The sequence below is a fragment of the Strongylocentrotus purpuratus genome, unplaced genomic scaffold (assembly GCF_000002235.5).
Source record: "Strongylocentrotus purpuratus isolate Spur 01 unplaced genomic scaffold, Spur_5.0 spur5_scaffold_11, whole genome shotgun sequence".
Classification (NCBI taxonomy): Eukaryota; Metazoa; Echinodermata; class Echinoidea; order Camarodonta; family Strongylocentrotidae; genus Strongylocentrotus; species Strongylocentrotus purpuratus.
The window spans coordinates 6,268,683-6,293,840 of record NW_022145596.1 but is presented as its reverse complement, the minus strand read 5'-3'; the positions used below and the strand labels follow the sequence as shown (position 1 = coordinate 6,293,840).

The 25,158-nt window shown below is 35.8% G+C and overlaps 1 long non-coding RNA gene across 1 annotated transcript; it reads left to right on the top strand.

The window, feature by feature from the left end:
* The first annotated feature begins 636 nt into the window (after window positions 1–636).
* Window positions 637–24,821, top strand: LOC115922175. The gene is made up of 3 exons (XR_004063348.1): window positions 637–708; window positions 3,234–3,327; window positions 24,730–24,821. It is a non-coding gene; the product is annotated as an uncharacterized LOC115922175 (long non-coding RNA).
* Window positions 24,822–25,158: the final 337 nt, after the last annotated feature.

Sequence of the window (25,158 nt, the reverse complement as noted above, 5' to 3'; positions counted from 1 at the left end):
CTAAATAAGATTCGTAAGGAACATGTTCGAAATGGTATATGGAAGAAGATTATGAAAATAAAGGAACCTTAGCACTGCTGTATGATACTGGTTTAAATCAAATATATTCAGGGTTTTGAGCTTGATAAAAAGAGGAGCGGAATGAGCAAGGTAATGGCTACTAGAACAAATACGCAGTCTTAAAAATGCCCCCTCCCCTCCCTCAATCAGAAAATCCTGGACCCGCCCTTCACAATGGTCAGTCGGAAATGCCATGGACACAGGATCTACATGTAAGGCTTCGCTTGAAAGTACTGTATGTGGTTTAGCGCCATCTATGTTCAATACACAGCAGATCCCTCCTTTCTGTTGTAAAATCATCTCCAGTATGAGTGCACAAGATTCTACCAGATAAAGAGTCTCCAGAATAAAAATTCGCGCAAATGATGATAATGAAAATGTGAACTGAAGATAGGTTACTAGAACACAAAGGAACAGAACACAAAACATTGAAAAAGAAGAGGGGGGAGTAAAAAAGAATGGCATCTCGGCGTCTAACTTTAATATGAATATTCATAAGACACGTTCATTATCTACGCAGGTAGGTAGCATAATAAACTGAGAGGGACAATTGTGCCAGAATAATTAAGAAGTTCCCATTTCCAAAGCGGTGAAACTTCACTCTATTATTGTTGTTAGGGATCGCCTTTGTTTCAGTACACCTTGATCGTAAGTTGTTTTAGTTTGTTGTGTTTGAATTGTATGATTATTTTAATCGGGTAACACATTGCGAATATTCAAAGAGTTACAAAACCAGCGAAAAATACTTTTATCTGCGTGTTTAGTGAGAGTGAGAATTCCTGCAGATTTTAAGTTCAGCGGTCGTACGGAGTGCGCCAGGCCGACAGCCGGGCGAGTAATGCATTCCATTTGTAGTTAGGCTCAGCTTCTTCTGCAGATTTATATGTTTAACATGTGCTCCATCTCGAGCAGGCATTGTATGGTTAGGGGGAAAAACTTGCCTCTAGACAAATTGTATTATTAGGCGGTTTGTATTATGATAACTGATTGCGGTGGTGGTGGTGATGATGATGATGGTGATATTATTATTATGATGATGATGTCAATGCAAGTATGTGTGATGAGGATACCATTATAGTGGTGGTAAAGCCAAGGTGATGATGTTGGTGGTAGTGGTAGTGGTGGTGTTGGTGATGATGGTGGTGGTAATGGTGGTGTTGGTGGTGGTAGTGGGAGTGGTAGTGGTGTTGTTGGTGCATGATGAGGATGATGTGGATGATAATGTTGGTAGGATAGAAAATATGAACATGATAATGGACTTTGATGGTAGTAATGAAACTAAAGATGGAAATGATACATGTGAAGGGTTGAGATGATGATGGTGAAAATAATGATGATGATCGTGATAGTGATGATTATGAAGATGGTGATGATTTGGTGTTGATGATGGTGATGATTTGACCTGAATACAATTTGCAAGCTACAGGCTTAGCATACTTTTCTTCACAATTTTTTTGTGTCATAGACTAGAGTCAGAGTAAGGAAGCTTATTTTGCAATTTTTTTATCATTTATATTTCCTTTAGGCCTACTAGTCTAAAGTAAACCAGAACAGTTTCTCCTTCTGCAATGTAGATTTCCAAATAATTCACTTTCAGACTTAGATTTTTACTTGCACTATTCATCTGGGCACTCAACAAGTAAGATAATACGCCAACGGCGATCTGTACTTAACCGGAAGAAGAAGAAGAAGAGATCTTTCTGTATAAATATAAAATCAAGATACACAGAGCTCCATACATGAATCATGATGTTCGTTTATTGAATGAATCTATTTTAATCTTCTAATCTTCTATCGATCTCCAAAATATAATGAAATGCCATGAAGTAGTGATGGCTGATGTAATTGCATATATGTAAGAAAGTATAAGTATTTCCTTGTCTCTACCCCTTCCTTAGACAATGTTAACTTCTCTTTCTAGCAGTGTTTCTTGTAGTCTTGATATGTTTCTTTTTATTTGTTCTGCTGAATAAGAATTTAACAGGCCTAACATAGTTCATGTCAATCTGTATACCAGTAAGATTCATATTTGTAGTTTTATGATAAATGTACAATATAGTCTGTGTGATCATACACTTGATTGTAAATTTTAACCAGTTGTTACATGATTTAACTTGTTATTTTAACAAAGCTACATTTAATACCTCATCAAATCGGTAGGCCTTCAACTTCATAGCTGCTACCTAATTTATGTAACTGCAGGTCTTTCGGGAATGCAAGACTGTCAAATGCATTCATGTCACACACATGCATTGTGTGTACTGAGCAATGAGAAAAACAGTGTTGGTTAATTGTCAAGCCAACAGGAAATAATTTGGAGGAATGTCTGCTATTATTTGTTTTTGCCTGTGCATGACTGAGCAAGCCCAAAACAAGTCTGGTAGGCAGACAATAGTTGTAGTTGTTTCTCATGATAAGAAATTGATTTTTGCTTTTAAATTGTTTTCTCTATTTGATACCTTAATTAACATCTCATGTCCCTCCTGTTTGTAGATGTACACCTATGATCATAATAAATAGAGATATTAATAAATAGTTGTATATGTTAAATATGCAGGCCTAGATCCAATGAATGAGACAGCCGGTGAGAGGGCATTAGGAAGAGAGGGAGGGGGTGTGGGAGATAGAGAGAGAGAGAGAGAGAGAGAGAGAGAGAGAGAGAGAGAGAGAGAGAGGGAGAGATGGAGAGAAAGAGAGAGAGGGTAGAAATAAAATGAGAAATAAAACATTGAGAAAGAGATAGAGAGAGTGAGAGAAAGAGAGAGAGAGAGAGAGAGAGGGGGTGGAAATAAAGTGAGAAATAAAACATTGAGAGAGAGAGAGAGAGAGAAAGAGAGAGAGAGAGAGGGTGGAAATAAAGTGAGAAATAAAAATGTGTAAGAGAGAGGGAGGAAGAAGTGGGGGGGGGGGGGGGAGAGAAAAGGAAGATGAGAAAAGAAGAAAAATTAGGCATGTACCAAGAGGAACAGTTACAGGATTCTGAGATTTGAAAAGAAATGAAAAGGCTTCTGAGGAATAGATTCTTGTATGAAGAAGAAATTGTGAAAGAGAAACATTGGAATATTTATCACAACTGATTGGAGATGGGGTTGGATTGATCAACATGCATTTGTTAAGCTTCATCTATAATACCCATACTCATTTCCTTCTGTTCTGCTTTATCTCTCTCTCAGGTAGCAATTTCCAGAGCTGTTCTCCATTACCATAAATTAGGGCTCAAACTGCTCTTCGCCATGGCAACAAGAATCTGCTGAATATTGAAACCAGGTAGGTATCTGTAACATGTGTAAGTCAGTTGTTTATATTGTTTTAGATCAGCTTCTTTAGACATACCTTCTGCTTCTTTATTATGATTGAAGATGTAATTCTATAGATTCATCTTGGATTTTGTTTTCTACCAACAATATTCAAAGTGAAATTATGGTGAGATATTTAGGGCATCTGAAGAAAGATTATAAAATTAATCGCCATCAGGGTACATGACTTTGAATGCTCATCCATATGTTCATACTTTTGAAAAAGAAAATGGAATCAGTATCTCTGAAGTACTTGAACCATATGTAGTTTGAGAGAAAAGAAATAGGACTAGACAAAATGACAGTATTAAAGTCAAATTTGCTGCATTGATTTCTGTGGATAGTTTCGATACGGTACCTAGTGACATAATTCTGAAGCATGTAAGTGGACCATAATACAGCAGAACATATACTTTTCTAAAACAGAATTATCAGACATTTTCCTCATCAGTAATTACTGATTTTGTTTTGTGCATATATGTACCCATGATATGCACAATGCTGTTCCACTCAATGAAAAGAGAGAAAGAAAAAAAAAATTGACAAATGAAGTCTCAACTTGAAAGAGATGTCAAATTCTCTGGAATGCAGACAACCATATTGTATCCCTTCTTTTTCATTGAATTTACGTAAATTTCCAAACTTAGATCCAATTTTCGGTTGCAAATAGTCCCAAATTGGCTCCCCACTGAAAGACTCTGCATGCATCTCTATACCGATCACTGAACTAAAGAACTTCCTTGCTTCGCTGTATATGAATTTGCATGCGTGACACCTATTCTTTTCTTTTTTGTGGATGAAATCTTTCAAGGGATGGGATTTATTTTTCATCAGGAGATCCATCAAGGAAACCCTTTTTGCCTCGTGAATGTTTTATTCATGGCCCGTTGGAAGTATCTCATACACCTTTCATTCATTGAATTGAGAGGATGAATATCATTGCCTGCCATAGCCTGTAGCTTTCTCACTCTGTATTTTATCTCTAGTAATAGCATATTTAGCTATAATACACACCTTGCATATATTTTCTATTCCTCTTTTTATCTCCCACATCTCTTCTTGTTTGTTATTTTCATTTGTCATATTGCCAATACTCATCATCTCTGTTTCCCTGATTTCTTTCTTATTTTTACAATTGTCTATCAATTCTCATCCAATCCTTTTCTCTCTTATTTGTTTCCTTCAATTCTTGCCTATCTCTCTTGCGTATCATATCTTTGCAATTTCATGCTTAATACTTGTTCTGCGCTTATAGCAAAGTGCTTTTTATCATGAATTAATAAACAAAAATTCATTAGGATTTCCCCAAATTTGATTAGAGTATATTTTCTTTTATGAAAACATGCATGATGTGGGGAGCCTATTTTATGGTAAAAATGCATTAGTTTCTTATGTTTGATTTTAAGTTGATTATGTCTTTGTAAAATTATGAGCAAAAGAAATTTGTGAGAAGTGGACTTTTCAAGATATTGGGTGTGCTCTAAGGTATTAATTTCACACTTTTCTGTTTATTCTATGTAATTGAAAACTCAATGCATTGGAGCTTTCAGCAAACAAAAAGTTGAACTCTGTAGGGATTAGCAACACAATCCACACACTAGGGTATTTGAGGGTCTTGTTTACTTTCATCCATTGTGAGCTGATAAGTCATCATTAATCCATTTGTAAGAGAGAATTTAACTGATTTCATCCCAAAGTACATTCTTTGAAGTTCATCTAATAAAGCAGATTATAAATTTTATATTGAAATCTTGTAGAGAATTATATGCCCATATGTGAAATTATTGAAGCTGACTTAAGAAGTACAGGTACAATCAGCATGATATCCCTCTGCAATTTTTTTTCTCTCAACAATTTAAGCATTTATCGCGGATTGCGAAGTCAGTGCGGTTGCCAAGACGAACCCAGCCAAGCATGAAAGATTCAACGCACTTACGATTGAAACCGATATATTTATTCTTAGCGCTCACCCAGGTGTGTATTGCCATTATCAATTTTCTGATATTCTGTCAGTGAAATCGAGTGAAAGATATATGAGGCAAGTCAGGCGGAATGCTTTTGTCGAGTTAGACTCTAAGGTAGATATTAAGAGGAGCTGTAGAAGCTTTCTAAAGCATGCCAACAATTCTACAATTTAGAGAATCTCATGCATATTTTGCTTTGTACATTCTGATATTTTCCTCACATTTCATGTGTACATTAGTGCAGCCTATTCTCAAACCGCAACAACACAGGGGAGTGCAAATTGTGTGTGTTTGAATTAATCATAAAAATAGACAGAATAGCAAGATTGGAATGATATTTTTGTATTGAAATTAAAAAAAGAAGTACATTGAGTTTTGAAGAAGAAAAAAATTATCAGCTTTGATTGCACCCAAGATAAAAATCTTTAGATTCAGCCTGAACGTGGCAACTGATCAAAAACATACATACATGTATTGTATGAACAACAAATGCCAAGATGAAGTGCTCTAACCATGTATCTCAGAAGCTACCAATACAATCTGGGTGATAAAGTATTTTGACAAATTTATGACATCCTGGCTAGTTGGAAAATTTGCTTGTGTGATCATGCGCAGATGCTATGATCCACTGATTGTAAATGTTGGCAAATCTCTTTTTGTTTTGAATACAATTTTAGCTATTTTTTCTTCACAATTTGGTCATTTCTTTCTACAATTGTTCCTGAATGGCAGACTTGCTAAAGCATGAGCCAGGGGATAAATAAAGATGGGTGGATATTGTTTGTGTGAGCCCTTCTGGCTCCAAACAAATGTTGTTCAAATGACAGCAAGCAAGTTAACCCTAGAATGTGAAAGTACTGATATCACTCGTTTCAAATTGCTATGTTAACCAGTTAAAAACATTGCAGAAATGTCTTATATATAGGACTTTCATTGCTTCTGAAAGATTGTTATTGTGTTCAGTTTCATTCATATTTCATAAGGAGAAGCTTTCCAAAATTTTAGGCCTTCAGTGCTCTTTCACTTCAGCAAGTCTACAGGGTAGGGCATGCACAGAATAACTTCTAGGTCCATAGGCGGGGTCAGACTCTAATTATCCAAGTTCCAAATTGCAAAGTTAGTCAGATTAGTCCATGCATACCCATGGCATGTACAAGCAGAAGGTGACTAGCCACTCAGAGATGTCAACAGTTTAGCTTCTGGAAAGTTGTTTCTTCCAAACTCAAGGAAACTTCAAACACTGTCTGTTTGCTGAGTGTATTGTCATGACTAATTCCAAAGGGGTAGAATCAACTATGACTCGAGTCCCTTTCCCCTGTCTGCTTATTTGGAGAGTGGTCATTAGAATAATCCAGGACTGTTGTCTCCACTTGTTTCCAGTTTGTGGTGGGCAGTTGTTTGCCAACATTTTCTACTTGTTGGTGTTTTTGAAAAGAGGTTTTATTTGCAGGTTTTAAGACTTTAAGAGAGGAGAGAGTCCTGAGTTGTTTCCATTAATTGAAAGAAGGAAAGAATGTGGAGAGATTTTGGAGTACATTGCATAACAATACAGTTCACTGTACCTCTAAATCTATTGACATTTAACAGTGATTTTAATGATTATATGTAACACCTGCATAAAGTAACAACTGATCTGTACCCATTTACTCTGTAGAGCACCTTACCTGATGAAAATTATTTCAGAATGCTTGAAATACTGAACAGACAAAAAAACAAACATAAAACACACAAACAAAAAGGAACTGAAACAAAGTAACGAAAACAAAAACACAAAAAAAGACAAGATAGACAGATAGATTTTGAAGCTCTCCCTAATGGACAAATGCTATTTACTTTGCATACTCAATGTATTATGAGCATGTTATAGGGCGTACAGAAGTGTGCAGAGGTGTTGGTAGTTTTGATGATATTGTTTAGGTACTTGGGGTCAAGATGACCTAAAAGTGCTCTGTGAGTTATTGAAGATAATGTTTGAGATGACTCATAGGTATGTTGTGTAAGAGTGGAATGTCATCCATTGTAGTAGGGACCATGGTCTGACAGACGAAAGCCACAAGTAATAGGGAAATAATAGGCCTGTCTTGATCAGCTCGAGTTTGCCAAATAACCCGCTATTTTCTGACTCTTGATATTATCCCAAAGCTCGAAATTGCGTCTTCACCAGACCGATACACTCATCACAAACTAGCTCGGACGAGCGCAAATTAGCCCTTTTTTCCCCAAAAGCTGATATTTTGTTTAACAAGACCAAGATTTACTCTACCAAATATCCTGCTAATTGCAACTGCAGGCTGATGAAGACACAAATTAAAATAGCGGGTTATTTGGCAAGCTCGAACTGATGAAGACGGGCCTATTTTCTGTTGAGAGCCAGAAGGGAGTTAATTAACCCTATGTAAAAGGATTACTTAATGGCCTTCTGGCTCTCAGCTCATGATCATCATCTGAATATGACTTCAGGTTGTGGGTGAAAAGACCTCCCATGAAACGTATCAGTCTGCAATCCTGCACTGTTGTTGATACCGACATGTTGATGGTCTCAATCGTCTTTATGTTTGTTTAGTGATAATGATAATAAACATGAATTTATAAATCACATATCAACATTTAGTCACTCTATGGGCTTATATATAGAACAACGATTTAATACAGCCATGCTTACACATTCTAAACACTTTATTTATAAATTGTACCACTTTAAAATATCAATGATACAGTGTATATGACGAAAAAGATCAGTACTATTGTACAGTTTCAGTAGCACTGATGTTGTGTTAAGATTTCTCTTTTTATTGTTGCGATTTTGATCAATATATAGCCCCAATCATGTCACTTTTAAATGATCCATATAAATAAAGGAAATTTGTTCTTAACCCTTGCGATACTGCTGTAACTTTTATGTCACAAAGACCTGTAGAAGCAGAGGTGAGACAATTATGGAGATGTTTTTTTAAACAAGGGATAAACTTTAATTAAATTACCTAGACTATGAGGTTTTTGTTGAATAGCCCATTAATATGTTCCACTAACCAAGAGGCTCCTTATGGTTAACCATTATTGACTGTCGTGTCTGTCTTAGTAAATTAGTGGACACTTTTAATTTAGACACCCTTGCAAATGGATTCTGGCGCAACCTCTTTCATTAGATGCTGTCTTCAACATTTTGTAAATTCTGTTAAGGCATTGTGCAAGTGATGCTGTCACAATATGAATATTATTGATTTTGTGGTGCAATCTTGTACCAATATTTCACCACATTTAGGTTTATTTAAAAGAATTGCAAAACATGACATTTCTCTTCAACCGCAATTCTAGAAATTTCATCATGAGAATTATGTTTGGTAGACCTTTAGAGATGTAGAAATCGATTACTTTGTCAATCCGAAAAGTTACATACCTGTATTACCATAACCAGACGCATACGCAGGGAGGGGGAGGGGGTTTGGGGGTTGAACCCCCCCCCCTTAATTTTTTTTTATATGTGTTTTCAATGAAACCCCCCCCCCTTTGTTGTTTTTTAATAAAAATTTATAAAAATAAAAAAATTGTGGTAATGGGTGACCCAATAAAGCTGACCTTACCCCTCCCCTCACTTATTCAGTGGCTGGCTGAGTCGTTGCGAAATTTTTCAAATTTTAACCCCCCCCCCCCTCGAAAAAATCCTGCGTACGCGCCTGATCATAACAGTGTCTGAAACAGTATTAATCTTGTATCTTACAGTCACACTCAGTCTATTGCACGATTTCTTTGAAGAAAATGACATGAAAAGTTAAGTTATACTTAGATGATATTGCTTGTTTTCTTTGTTATTTGTATTTGATAATATTTACTTGCAATATTTTGAATAATTTCTACTCAGCATCTGGAAATGAAATGTTTCATTATCTCCATTTGAATATGTGGCTACAAGTTAATTGTTAGCTGAATTTTTTCTTCAGTAGTGATTTATACTGAATTTGGAACAAACATCACAGTCAGAAATTCTTTTACAATGATATGATGAAATCACATTCATGCGGTGGGCAATGTGAGGCCATTTAACAGCCAAATCATGTCATCCAGGTTCTCAAAAATGTATCTGACAACCCCATTACGAAGTGGGGGACATGGCGAGATAAGGCGAAAGAGAGAGGCGAAAGAGAGAAAGACAGAGACACAAAGAGAGAGACAGAGATTTTAAAAAATGAGAGAGAGAGATAGAAAGAGACAGAGAGAGAGAGAGAGAGAGAGAGAGATGTGGATGGAGATATAAACAAAAGTCATGATGGATTGAAATGTACTGCTATTACCAGCAAATTGAGCCCTGAAGATTCCATTTTCACACTTCAAAACAAAGTGAGCTAGTTCACCTGTGATATTTGCAGTTTGTGCAGCTGAACATTATGGCATTTTTATAGGATACAGCATAGTATACAACATGTCTTTTGGCCTAAATTGATTTCTTGACAAATTGATGCGAATTTGCTTTTAAAAGTTTCAAAAAGATGGGTTAGTGTGACTAACCTGTTGAATGTGTCAGTAAGACACTTCTCATATATCATTACTTTTGATATGATTATGAATACTTTTAAAAGCTCCACAATTCACATTTTCTCATTCCAATTTACGCACACTAGCTAGCTTGCCATTGCGCTGCCATAAGTCCAAATCATGATTGACTTTTACAGACATACATTTTACCCATTGTAACAACGGGACTTTTAAAAGTTTAGACCATTTTGACAGTGACCCCTCTTGCTCCCCCAGCAAGACCCCTCTGCCAGAACGTCTGGAGTTTCACCATCAGCCCTCTTGCAACATAGGGCACTGCAGGGAGGGCGTTGACCTAGGCAGAGGAGGGGTGAGGGGTGACAATGTGGTCTAGCTCAACATCCCTCTCAGGGCCCTTCATGTGAAGATGACAGGATTTAAAGGGTCCATTAGCGAGCTTGACGTGGCATGGAAACTCCAGCCCAGGCAGTGCATGGATTAGAGGGATTTTGTAGGCAAGAATGATAATGGAGGTTTATTAGTGCAGCCCCACTCCCCCAAACCACTGGCATATCAGACACGACAGGCTTATTCAGATATGAAAATGTCACATTTTTCTTCTTCTGTAGAATGAATGGCAACTTCATGCAACAAAAGGCTTGTGCATATTCACTGAGCTCTGTGCTTAATAAGAAACAGAAATATGAAGTTTATTACATTTAAAATCATCTAAAAAAACACTTCATTTTTGCTGCGTCATATATCAACATGAAATTACTAGGTCATGGTGTTGACTGAATGTTGGGGGGGGGGGGGTGAAATTGTATCCATTCGATTTGATGAAAAACTTTCTTCACACCAAGAGCATAAACTTCACAATTATTCTAATGATTCTTTTAATATATACATTTAACATGAACCATTACAGGATATTGACACAGAAATCCTAAATACAGGAGCTTATTGGATACAATTATCATGTTAATAACCCTTTGACCCCATTGGTTCATGGTACTTAAAATGAAGGGGGAAAATCCACTAAATTTCTGGAGATGTGGAATACAATTATCATTTTAATGTATATTGTTGCATAGTACATAAAAATGAAGGTGGAAAAATCCATCGAATTTCTGGAGATGTGGAAAACAATTATCATTTTAATGACTGTTTGACCCTACTGTTGCATTATACACAATGAAAGGGGGGGGGGGGGGGGGGGGGGGGGGGGGATCCACTAAATTTCCGGGAATGAATTTCTATATTAAATCTTTAAGATTGTATCTGAAATCACAGGAAGGTGACAGTCTGTGTTTAATTATGCTGATTGATATCATTACCATTCCCAGTGCTCAAATTTTCTCTCCTTTTATTGTATTTTGTGAAACTGAAAATAATCTGGCCCTGTATTCCCGTTCCATTTTCTGGTTCATTTCCAAGTGATTGAGGTCAGATGAGGTTTCCACCTCACAACGTTCACCGCCAGATAGCAAGCATGAGGGTGAAAAAGCAAGAGAATGTGTCAAAATTTCTAGGGAAGTTAATATGTCATCAAACTAGGGTATTTAAAAAAAGTATTTATAAGATAAGAATATTTTGGTCAAATAGTTTTGAATACAATGGAGGGTAAAAGCATGTTAACAGATTTATGACAAATGTTTTTAGGTCCTTCTATTGTCGCAGGCAAAATGGAAGTTATTTATGAATTTATAAAGTAATGATTTCCATATTTCAGTAGAAGCTTGGTGGTGGAGAGGGGAGGGGGGGGGGGGAGGTCTGATTTTTTTCTATTCTTTTGTAGATTGCTATGACTCACTGTAGGCATTAACATGTTCTCTTGCTTCTTTCCCTTAATGTAGGTCTATCTAAAATATACCCTCTTTTGAAAAAAATAGTATTATTACAACTGTCAAACTTCCAGTTCACTTAAAAAAATTCAAATATTATTTAAATCATCCTGGTCTCTTCTTTGATTCTAATTTTCCACTGTATTCATTGTCCAGTTTATGAAACTGACCTGATTTTATGAGATTCTTTCATGATGTATCACTGGTGGATACGCTTGGCTTGGACTTGGACTTGTCGGAGAGCATCGAGGAAATGCCCCTAAGCTTAGAAACCACCAAGAGGCAGTCCATGCAACAAGACATTTAGGCTAAAGACCTACCTGATATACAAGTGATTGGGGTGGACTGAGTGATGGTTTAGAGTAGGCAGTTAACCTGTGGGTTAGCAACACACAGACAGTCATTAGTTGACCTTGAATGACCTATGACCTTTAGGGTTTACCCCAAGGTCAATGCAGCCATCAGGGCTATGTTTATGGGATGAAGTTGGACAAGGGTGTTCTTTGTGTCTACTTGGTAGTACCTATTTGGGAGAAGTGGATATTGCTGCTTACGTTTTGATTTTTAAAAAATGGAACAGGAGGTCCAGGTGGTTGTACCAGGATTTCCTAACTTTAAGCTACAGCCTATACAGACAGATACTGTTGAAGTACGTTGGACCTGTTTATTTCAGGCCAAGAGGGGAAGAAAATGACAGAAGTAGAACCTTTGTTAACATAGTTTTGAAACAGTTTGATATCTTTAAATTGAAAAATGTATCAAAGTCCAAATATATTATTTAAGAGTAGAATTGCACAATTTGTTGTTGTTCTTTCTTTGAATTGACATTATTGGGTACTTTCCCTTGTTTGCACACACACAAATGATGATATTAATGTAGGGTCTGATACTTTAAGCTTTAACATTGTATAGTGGAGACCATTGATTTGACCAGGGAGGTGAAAAGACACCTCCCTGATTTGACTGACTGGTCTACATGTGAGCAGCTACCTACAACTTTGATTGTATACATTCTATTCAATATTTTCATCATTTTTCCTTGAAACAAGTTTATCTTGAGACCAAAGCATCACAATGTCCTTGCTAAGTAATATCCAGTAGTTTCACAACTTTCACTTTTGATCGAGAGAGACTGTGGCATTATTACACCATTATAACTGCTTTCAAAACAAGAAACTACCACTCGTGCACTTGTTCACAGAGTGCGTACTAACCACACTGACAAGCAAGCTTGGAGGGTGACTATATACCACACAGCATGCCGGAAGCAAGGAGATGAGAGGACTTTAGATTCCAACTTATAGCTAGAATACCGTGTGTGGTAGTACCAATCACTTTCTTTTATCAGTGAATTTTATGAACTTGTCATCACAAGAAACTTGTTGGCAGATATGTGGGATTTCTAATCTTCATTGGTTTTGGAGAAGATAACATTCTCCACTAGGACATCCTGACCTTTATTCATAGGTAAGTACAATGCATACTTTTAGCCATGTAAAACTTGTAAACTATCCTCTAAACAAATAAATGTGTATGATGCCTACATTTTTTCTCTCAAAAGTTCTCTTCTATGGTTTCATTGTATATGAATCCATGAGTAGGAAACACTTTTGGTTGTAACTTGTAATAAGAATACAGAATACACTTTTCTGTTAAAACCGAAGACTAGCAGAAGTTGATTTTGTATTTGCTAAGCAAACATGAAAACAATCAATCTGTGTTAGTAATCTGAAGAAAAAAAATTCTGTTTTGACATTTAGTAGATTTAGTTTCCTTTATAGATGTGGATGTTTTTCATCCTAATTTTGTGGATTTCATTTGAAATGTGGCATTGTGTTACAATGCTTGATTTGTTAAAATTCAGGAAGTGAAATTTAGCATGTTGATAGATGTGTTGAATGTTGAGCATGGACAGGACAGGGTGAAATATGGGGAAATCTGTCCCTTTTCATGGTAGACTTGATGTGATGTAAATACCGCGCTAATGGTTGAGATCTGGTAACATTCTTGCAAGGCCACTGGGTTGATGTTTACCTCGCTATGTTCTATTCAGGTTCCTGTTTATATCCCCCTGCGATTGGTTTGTGAATATGACGACAATGGCATATTCCTCACTAATTCATTATCAGATGTTATTTTGGATGATATCATTTGCAAATGCTGTGAAATTAAATATGATAATACAATAAATTCTTTAATTGATATCTTTATAACCGGTAATAGGCCTACATGGACATAATAATACAAATAATCATCTCCAATTTACCAAGCTAGTATAAACTCAAATCCTTTCAACAAAATTCTTTTGAGTTAACATCAAGTATTACATTAAAATTATTTTAATAAATCATATTACTTACAAACATTCCTTCTGCATTGAGGCACAAGGGGTTTACTGTTAACCCTACTGGCTCTTAACAGATGAATTATGTTTCCATTATCACCTGATTATCTTGAGTAAGTGTATTACATTACGTTTGTTATTACATATACCATCCATCAACATCATCAGTCATCAGTAATTAGCAAGTTTGATACCACTGTCATCAGTATAATTGTCATAGCCATCATCAACATTAACTATGTTATCCATAGTAGTATGGTTATCACCTTCATAACCGTCATACAGTAATTACAGCATTATCTGTGTACTTATCATCCTGCTAACCGATGAATGTACAATGTAAATATTTATCATATATTGGAAGTGATGTCATCTTTCTTAGACATTTTCAGATAAGTTAATTTTAATGAAGAAAAGGTCCATATTTCACAATTCATCTCTCTTTCATTTTCAAATCTTGTAATGAAAAACACTGTGTGATTATCATTGCCATCCCTAGTATTTAATTAATTTTCCTAATATGCATTTATCTTTTTAATGATGTATAAACCCTGCCAGAGTGCATTGTTATCAATTACTTATGGATAAACAACAATAACAACTATAACAAATTATGAAAGAGCATTCATACTATTGGCTTTGTTTGTGGTGCTTATATCACCAATACAAATTCATTGAGCGTACAAATTCTCAAGGCACTTCAAGTTCAACAATACCTGGGCTTTAGCTGGAGGCTTTCACATCGAGAAATCTCACTTGAATGAACTTGAAGAGTAACAAGTATAACATATCTTGATATTAAAAGAGAGCTTTGTTTCTTTCAAAATTTCAGCTCATTCGTAAATTGCCTAGAGCAATGAACACATGAATAATCACAATTGTTTGATGCAAATCACATTTGATATTTATTAATATTATAGTCATAATCATCAAATTGGCTCCTAGCATTGGTAAACACCATTCGATAGTGGCTAGAAACATTGACACCATTTCTCAATCATTCAAAAATCGTCGGCCTTATGCCAAAAGGGCCTTAACTGCTTTTGGCCATTCCGAGATAATCGCGTTTAAAGGTTTTGGCCTCTCTAATAATCAAAAGTTTGTGGTCGTTTTTTTTGCTTTTGAAGCCAATTTCGATAAATGTGTTAAGTTATTAAGTTTTACATGAAATGTGTTAAATTTGTTATAAAATATTCAGAATTGTACATGCTATGTGCAAAAAACATGTTAGGGCCTTTTTGGCATAAGGCTTGAATGTAGCGTATGTTAGCGTATGTTATGCCAGAAGGGCCGTAACCTACTCGGCATTATGCCAAAAGGGGCGTAACCTACGCGGCGTTATGCCAAAAGTGCCTTAACCTGCCGTTATCGTACGCGTAACTATGCGCGTAACTATGCGCGCGCATAGTTAGCGCCCTTTTGGCATAAGGAAATTTTCTTGTTTCGCAACACCTTTGGTTTGCCAGAAAGGCCCTCCTAACGCAAATGGATCATCCGTGTAGGTTAACGCCCTTTTGGCGTAAGGAAAAAGATGAGATACGCGTTAAGGCCCTTTTGAAATTCATAATTATCTTCATAAATAAATCGAATTTCAACAAGTGAAGCACATCATTTTAAAGAGAATGATGAAATCTACAAGGTGATATTAATAACTCAATAACCCCCAAAATCGGGTTAAGGCCCTTTTGGCATAAGGCCGACGAAATGTAAGAAAAATAACCGACTTAAAGTCTTGACTCTTGAAAACAGTCTCCTTTGTTATTGAGGGTGATTATGATGTAGCTCAATTCTACAGTGAGAAATTTATAGAACAGTTTTGATTTCTAATAGCAACCCTGGGGCAAAGGTTCTCATTTATTTCTATATAGCGACTTCTCAGTTAGGTAGTATCATATTCACTCTCTGGACAGCTGATTGAAATACCATTGGTGTGAGGTCATTGTGATATCTTCCAGAAAATTACTCTGGAAATTATGACAATGGTGTTGGGTGCAAACTTTCATATTCTGAAAATATTTTGTTCGGAAGAGGAAGAGTTCTGAACTTCTGAGGCATTTCTATTTGTGCCCTCTTTATGCATGTATGCCTACATTCCATTAGTAGAATTTCAAACCTGTCTTTTTTGTAACAACCTGTAATTCATTTATTATTGCATATATCTTCTGTTTGAGCTTATTAATTAGGGCTCTGTAACATAAAAAGTTATGATTAATCATATCTCTTTATAACCAATCGTACCACCTTCGATCAACCCTAACATTACTATAAATTAAACCCCTGATTAATGTAATGTTACAGATAGATATCATACATGGTAAGACTCAATTAATTGCAGCAAGATTGAAAATACAATTGACTTTTATGATTGATTGTAAGGCGATTTTTATGTTACAGGGCCCAGATGTGATAAATGTTACATGTGTCATAGATCCTTTTCTTTCTTCTTTAAAATGTCACACCATGCCAAAGTTTTTAACATTTCACTTTCATAGAAGCCAAATAAGAAGGTCTTTGATGTGAAATGTAAGAGGGAATTTCTTGCTGATGAAGTAAATAATCGACATACATGTATGTGATTATTTTATTTAGAAACTTGTTAATAATAGAAGGTATATTATCTTTGTATACCAGGTTTTTTTCTTTTGAATTATTATATTCAACTAATTCAAGTCCTTTTGGGGGTCATTTTCAAGGATTAATGAAATTCTTACTTAAAAAACTTTCGTAATGAAATGATTCATCTTTGAAGAAATTGAAAAGAAACTTTTTATCGTCAATGCCAGGAGAAGAAACTTTGGATCTCTTCCCAGCATATTTTATGACTATTTAATCTATCAAGCTTCTGAAATATGCCCTTGATGTTCATGCTACGTTTGTAGTCCTGATTGGAAAGACTTCATCTTGAATTAGCGGGTGCCATAATTCTCTAGTCTATATCAGGTGCAGCCCAATTATTTGTTGTAGTCCCACATGTCCATAGTGGCGTTATCAGGTTACATGGAATGCTTACACCATAGCAAAAAAGAGACTAGCTCTGTAATTGATTGATGGGAAGATACAAAATTGTGATACAAAATTGTGAGTCACCAATGCTAGTTGTATACTCTCTTTCGGCCTTCTCTCTTGGCGTTTAAATATGTTTTAATGTAACAAAATAAAAAATACATTAACAAACAAAAAATATAGTACTCCATTGGATTTAACCTTGTCTATTTTTGACAACTTGTGTTCTTTCAGATCTATTCACAATGTATCTTTTTTTGTTTATTTTGATTCCTAATATTGGGAAAAGAGATATTGCTGCTCTTTTTGTGTAAAATTATTTTTGACATTCTATTGGTGGATTTTTATATATTACAAATTCCTCTTCTGCCCAGCTTATGCATAATGAGAGGGTCAAAACAATTTCCACTCAATCTTTCTATAGGGTATCTATACTTTCTCTGTCTTGAGAACTCCCTTTGCCAACTTCAAATTATTACCTTTGTATATCTTGCTATGCTGGTATATAAGAACAAAAATTGTATTTTGTGATGACATTTGCACATCCTAAACACATCCTAAACACTTCCTTTGAACCTGTCTAAAATGGAAGACACATTGTCAGACTACAGTAGTCCCATCCCTTCTGTTCTATGTTCTCACATTCTTCATTTCAAAGCCAGATATGAATACAGAAATCAGATTTGTTTAGAACATCTTTCCTCAGGTTGCCTGTTTACTAAACATGTGCAGTCTGCAGGCGTTCTAAGACAAACAAAACCTGACAGTGACGATGACAAAGTGATGCGGAGGAGGACGGGGAAGGAGGAGGGTAGGAATCTATGAGAAAAAGATGCACCACATAAGAAAAGAGTTTATGTTGGAAAAACAAAGAGTATTGTCAGAGTCAAGGAATGATTAGTTTGTGTTGGAGGTTGGAATAGTCATGGTGTCTCCCAAACAACAAAAGCACTGTTCTTGACTGACTATCCATTAAATAGATGTAATGATTCCCAGATGAAAACCATTTTGTAGTATGCCTGCAATACCTCCATAGAGTACCGAAGCTGTGACGTCATAAAAATCTATTTTTAGAATTTCGAATTCTTTTCTTCATTTTCCGAAAGAGCCAGAGCATATAACACTGAGTTCCTATAGGACATATATTTATTCAAATGGTCATATCTCAGCCAATACTTAACATATTCAATTGGTTTTCGACATTTGGACATTATTTTTGATGCTCTTTCAGAAAATGGAAGAAAAAATTTAGAAATTCTAAAAATAGATATTTGATGATGTCACACTTCACCACTCTATGAGACAGTGTCATTAACCTGAACAGACTTTCCAATCATATTTTAGTGTCTATCAATATTTTGTTCTTCTTCAATGTTTCAGTGTTTTAATGTTCTTTAAAAAGTTTTAATGGTATTCCAGCATTGGATTTCGAATTTATTTACTGCAGATTTACTTGTTTATTTTGTTGATTATAAGTTTTGTCTACTGGCGTACTGCAGAAAAAAGATTTTTTAAATATAATTTTTTTTAAAGAAATGAAATGAAGAAAAACAATTTCTTAATTTTATAGATAAGAAATAAGGTTTGTGATGTTGCAAACCTTGCAAGTGTCTCTAGATAATGAATGCATTGAAATCCTGTCCATATTTTAAATGTAGCTTAGCTAGAAGCCCCTTGTGCAAGGTCGGCTCCTTATTAGATTTGTAGTGCTTTACAACGATTCCTCAGCTGTGATCGGTACTACAATATTTTGTTGATGGGGTGGGAGATTTGCTGTTATTGTGTGTTATAGACCTAGACATTGTCCAAGTTCTCCTTTAAAATTGTTTTCTGGAAGATGGTTTGATTTGTAATATTAATATACTTACTACCTTCACTATGTAATGACGACCTCTGCCATCTGCCCATACATTGGACTATTCTTTTTGGTGAGCAAACTGCAGATTTTTATTTTCTTCAAGAGGATTTGCTTGTCCATGCATGAATGATATAGCAGTATTCTTGGATTTTTCCAAAAGTATATTCTGGAAAATAGCTGGTACAGTCGAGGAGTGTAATGTGAATGTGACATATATTTCAGTGCATTATGATATATTCTTGCTCTTCATATGTAATAATAACCTGATGTTATTAATGGCCCTGTTTACACTGGACCACTCTTGTGGCTGAGCCTTTACTTCCTGGGTTATAACAAAGGTTAGACAAAACAGCTCCTTGTGTGCCGCAAAGGTCCCATAAGGTGCTGTTATGTTGTAAAACTGGACAATAAAATGACCATGAAATCTCATAGTTGCTAGGTTGTTCCAACTAATGTCAACTAGTCCAAAACAGTAGTCTCCCCCCCCCCCTGACTTGTAATTTAAAAATAGCTTTTAGAGGGTCTAAGTTTTTATTTGTTATCTTTAGTGTACACTCATTCAAACCATTAATCTTGTAAGAAATGGCTAGCAACTCAACATGCTATTTGAAGGGACAGGATATGTTCTGGCCCCTTCCAATGATGTTGTTATGCAATTGTTTGCTGCTGAAATGTCAAAGTTTGATATCGTACGTTCAGAACCATAACTTTAAAGGTACGGAAGGAACATTTTACCTCCTAGAATGTATTTTCAAACTACTAAGGTATTGGGTTTCTTAACAGACTAGTCAGATTTTAGTTGCAGAATCTATCACTTGCTTTAAGATTGATAATTCACTTCATATTAAAAAAGAACATCTTTTAAACAAAGTTAAAAGTAAGTGTCTGATAATTACAGACTTATGTGTAACTATGTCCACAACTCCTGAGAGAGAAGAAAGAAAGATATCTCAAATAAAACCCAAGGTTGTAGCAGAATCTATTGCTTCCCAAAACCTTTCATCTTGTTCAAACAAAAACAACTCCAGAGAAGCTAACATGTATTAATGGTAAATCAGTAGCATTGTATTGAACAAGCTGTGACAGTCATTTACCTGACAAATAAACATTATCTATAGAAAACGGTTGGATTGCCTTGCAAGATGTTACACACTATGTAAATAGAGCTCCAACAAAAAGAAATTGTTTATAGTTTGCTTACCGACTAGACACTGAAGAGATTGAGAAAAGAAGTCTCCTTCAGTAGTGTATGATACTCAGGGTCTTACAGTCAAGCCGCCAAAGCCCATATTTAATTGGTACTTCAAAATAAAAGGCATGTTTTGATTGCTCATCAGAATATCCTGGAATGGTAAATATGATACTTTATTTCTGTGCCAAATTAACTTCTTTTGTGGAATTAAGGGGAAAAAGATTACTCAGTAGTATTTTCAAATTTGCTGCTTATTTTGTAGAGATATGTTTGGCCTTGTTTTAAAAGAAAACAAATTTGTGTTAAATTTTTTCATGTCTGCCTTGTATTCTAAAAAAATATTAATACCTACACATTTGTTATTGGTTGCAAGTATGGTAACTGTTTTTAATTATTTTCTATAGACCTGGCAAATATGACTATTTGCTTCACAATAAGGAAAACAACTTTTTGGTAGCCCTTGGAAAGGGGATAGTGGACTTGAAGTAGTATGCCAATTATCTTTCATTAGTCTTCAAAACAGTTACAATGAGAAATAATCGATATTTTGCAGCTCACATCTCTTTCATCTTCAAAATCTTGTTATGACCCAAAAGTGCACTCAGTGGAAAATATTGGCATTGTCATTGTTGCGAGTCTTCCGAACAAAATATTTTGCACAAATATGACTATAAGATAATCTACTTTGCACATTTGACTTTGGAAGTGGGCGCAACCTTTGATGGAGCTAGTGTTGCATGGCATCAAATCTTTTGTGGAAGAGTCTGATTTTGATTCCCTCACGCTCGAATCAGTTGTTGCAATTACTGGCTATTGTGCCGGCATAAACCATGCGTGAATACGCTGAAGGAATTGGTTTGCGACAAGGTTCTTTTCAAGCTGACAATGCAAATAAAAACAGCAATGTTCAAAATAATTTGTAAGTAATCCCCATGTAACAACTGTTTCTTTGACTGTGGGTTGAACAGGCCGGACTCCCCTCCTCTACCCTAAAGAAACTGAAATATCAAAAATGTTGAATTCCTTTTCTCTCTCCTGTGAATGGAATTCAAATGTAAAGTTTGACAGTGATTTATAAATCTGCTATTGAATCGCAAATCGTTTCTGAATGATGTAATTCTTCACTTATGACAACTGAGGAATATTGCCTGTGACATTCTGACTTTCTGCTTTTGTATCCATAACGAGGTTCATCTAAAAGTAGAATTGGAGATTGGTTGCTCAAATATGCGGAACAACACATCCTTTGATGGGAGTTTAAATGGGGTTAATTTTCACCCCTATATGAGTTTAAGTTGATACCTTGGTTGAAATTATTGATAATCCATCATGAGAATCAGGGGATGACTAACAAGTTCATAAGTCATTCCAAGTTCAGCGGGTCAAATCACTGGCCCCCCTCAACTATATGAAGCGATTTTATACTAGCACACTGAAATTTATCTCATCTGCAGAGAACACTAAGGATGTTTAAGTCATTTACTTTCAGTTCAGTTTCAGTTTATTTCCATATTTCACATGTTGTATAATACATCATTACATTTGGCAGGTTACATTTTTGTACTCATTTTAGGATGCGTTTATACAAACAAAAAGAATAATACATAAGACTAAGTTGTATAAAGGAAGAAATATGATGGAGCCTAAAGAGAAAGCAATGCTTGTAGGTCATAGGCTCCGGAAGTTATAACAATGATGGTTACTATGGTTACTGCCCTTATGAATCTCAATAGCAATCAAGCACTGCTTTGTGTACCAAAAACCAATACTATATTCTATGGGGGCAGATCTTTTGCAGTTGCTGGACCAAAACTTTGAGTAGCTAGTACCCCAAGGGAGAATGCATTACTAGGAGTAAAACAGAATTATTTATTTTTTTGAACACAACAAAAGGGAGAGTTGTTGGCGACTAAGTCACAATCCACTGACAAACTGCCAATTTGATATATTAGCATTATACTGAATGATCTCATATTTCCAACATTCATAAATTTCTTATGATTGGTTCGATTTATTTCAAACTTTCGCCATTCTGTTTATCTTATTTTTTGTTTTCATACAAATGAACTTATTACAAGGGTTAAATTGCCCTTTAAGATTATATCATCGACCTGGTTTGCTGAAATTTGAAAGAAACTCAAGTCATCTATAAAATCCATGTAGTAATAGTTCAAACCTGTTTACCAACCCTTATGGTATGAACTTATAAAGTAAGGTAATAAATCTTCAATCACATGTCCTAGCTTCACATTGTTGTGTTGTTTCATCTATTCCCGCAAAAGCTTTTCTACTTATTTATAATCTGTTAAAAGGTAAACTTAATCCTCATGAATAATTCCCTTTGTGATTTATGCTTTCTTTAGTTTCTATATTTTTTCAGTGGCATTAAAATAAGTATCAATATTGAGTATGCCATGAAAAATTGCTTATTTGTGATCCTTTATTTATACATTTTGATCATCTTGTGATAATGCGATCAGAGAATGGGACCACTGGGCAAATGCCAAAGAAAAGAATAAACAAATAAAAGGGACAACTGAATTATCTATTTTTAACAAAATATACTTTTAATATTGTTTCATGAAGATTGGAAAGTGTTAATCACATTATGCTTTTGCCACAAGCTTTATATATAAGAAAGACAGAAAAAGTTAGACTCTGTGCTTATAGGGCAACTCCAATATGTCCAATATCATTTAAACTTTCACCAGACGGCTTCTCTGATTTGTATGGTGACAAAGCTTCGGTACTTTATTTGGTTTGATTTTCCCTTTAAGAAAGAAAAGGTTTAAGATGAAACATTCCCAAACATCGTTAGGCCAAATAATCAACACCATAAGAACCAGCAGGTGGTTAATTCTTCTTATCTTTCCTTCCAATGTTCGAAAGTCTTCATTATTCAAGAAGATCTACTTGTTTCCCTGTTCAAATAGATCTTAACACTTGAAAAACACTGAAGTCCTTCTTTATTTAAACCTATAGTGTGTCTATAGTATTGTTCACTGAGCATAAAGCCTGTCTTTCTGATGAAGATTATCTGAATTTTCTCTGTTGTTGTTTGATTTGCAGTCTCCTGCATAGTTTCAGTTTCTTTGCTAGCCTGGTTTTCAGGAGAAAGGCCCCTCTATCCATGAATGTGCTATAGTTTAAAGGTAATACAAAGTTTTGGTATGGGGTCATAAATTTGGTTCAAATGAATATATTGGAAGCATATGCGATCCTACAATATTCAGTGATCGTTGTCGCGGTTGAAATCGAGTCTTAAGGTATGAAATTGTAAATAATAAACTCTTTATGTTGTATAGCTCCCTCTCAAGGTTGAGATATCAATTAAGCTATAACACAATGTTTCTTGACTAAAATCGACTGATTAGCTATTCCCGTTTGGAAATTATATATCACAGCTACATATTCTGAGATTTTCATGGTCGCAGCTACCATTGTACGACCGTAGGCGCTATTTGAAATTTATCAAAATTTACCGCGAGCACTAGTAAATTTTTATAATCAATTTTTCTCGACAGCAGAAGTATTTTAGGGGCTAAAATTTCTGGTGCTTATAATACATCCACAGGGGCATCCAAATATATCAAAATGGTAAAGATTCACTATCCACCCAATTTTGAAAATTTCCCAAAACTTTGTATTACCTTTAATTTAATTCACTTTCAAGTCAAGTATATATTTCTCATTGAAAAAACAGGAATCAAAGTTCCTGGTGTTTTCCAGAGCTAAATCGCTTTCTGCACCTCTATGCTTTTGCATTTGAATATCCGTTAACATCAACTAGTGAATTATCAAATTCTGTATGCTTATTACAAGGCCAATCTGGTTTCCATAGCCATTAGTATGAATTTATTGAGAAGGTCTTGTATTCCTCACAACACTCATCACAAGAGGGCATATGACCCTAGACATTTCAGGAAGTTCAAGCTGAATTAACCAATTTTGATCATTTAACGCAATTCAGTAGAAACTTATTGTCATGCTGTCTATCTGGATGTCAGTGGTGTCGTTTAGTTCATCATGCCGTGTATTGATTGTACTTGCCAGTATCAGTTGTACTTCCAATAGCCAGGTTGTAATATGTGTAAACTATATATGAAACCAATGTTTACTCTATGTGTTCTCACAGTAATGAGTGGGGAGGGGAGGATGGGAGAGGGAAGGAGAGAGAGAGAGAGAGAGAGAGAGGTGAGAGAGAGACAGAGAGAGGGGGAGAAGACAGAAAGAGAGAGGGAGAAGAAATAAGACATAAAGAGGGAGGGAGAGATGGACATTAGAGAAAGAGATAAAGAACAGACCAAACTGTTTATTGCTTCCTATTATGGCACAATACTACAAAGTCCAATGAGCACCCCTTCACCCCTTACAATATAATCTATAGCACCCACTTAAGTGACAGGGGGTCGTTAACACCCCCTATAGAATCTCAATGCGGTGGAATCGTACCCCATTCATCCCACCCTCTTGTCTAGTCGACCCTTTTCAGGAGTGATCTGGGCAATTGGGTACCCCACAAATAACGGACACGTCTAAACAATACGCAATTGTGGGCACCAAGAAGATACCCCTTCTCCGAGCTCCCCACTCCCCGATCCCATGCCCAACTGTTGCCAGCAGTTGGAAGCTAGAGACGCCGAGTTCACCCAGGCGATTAACGCAAGGTGCTATCTCTTTTCTTCTTCGTTCGTACAGTGAGGAGACAGTTATACGAGTTCTGCTTTAGTTTAGCCAAAGGGATCATTGCAAGAGGATACTATCAGCTACGTCCAGGGAAAACGGCTCTTCTGTCAAAATTGTGCCATCTCTTTGTTTCCTTCGCTGACTTTACAGTTGTATTACTAGCAGGTAAATATTAGTGTCTTCATCACTTTTATCTCTCTCTGTTTCCATCCCTCATTCAGTATGTCCTCTCTTTTTTTGGCTAGGGGAGTTATTTGGTGACCTGCTCTGTCAACCATAGCCAGCATTTTTAGAAAGTGGGTGTGAAATTTAGAAGTTTACCTCCATGTACCCTGTGCCCTAATCCAAGTACAGTCAACTACCAACTGCTTGGTGAACATCTTTCATCTACAGGTGTAGGAAAATGCCTCTAGAACTACAGAACCATTTCTTTGTGAAAGA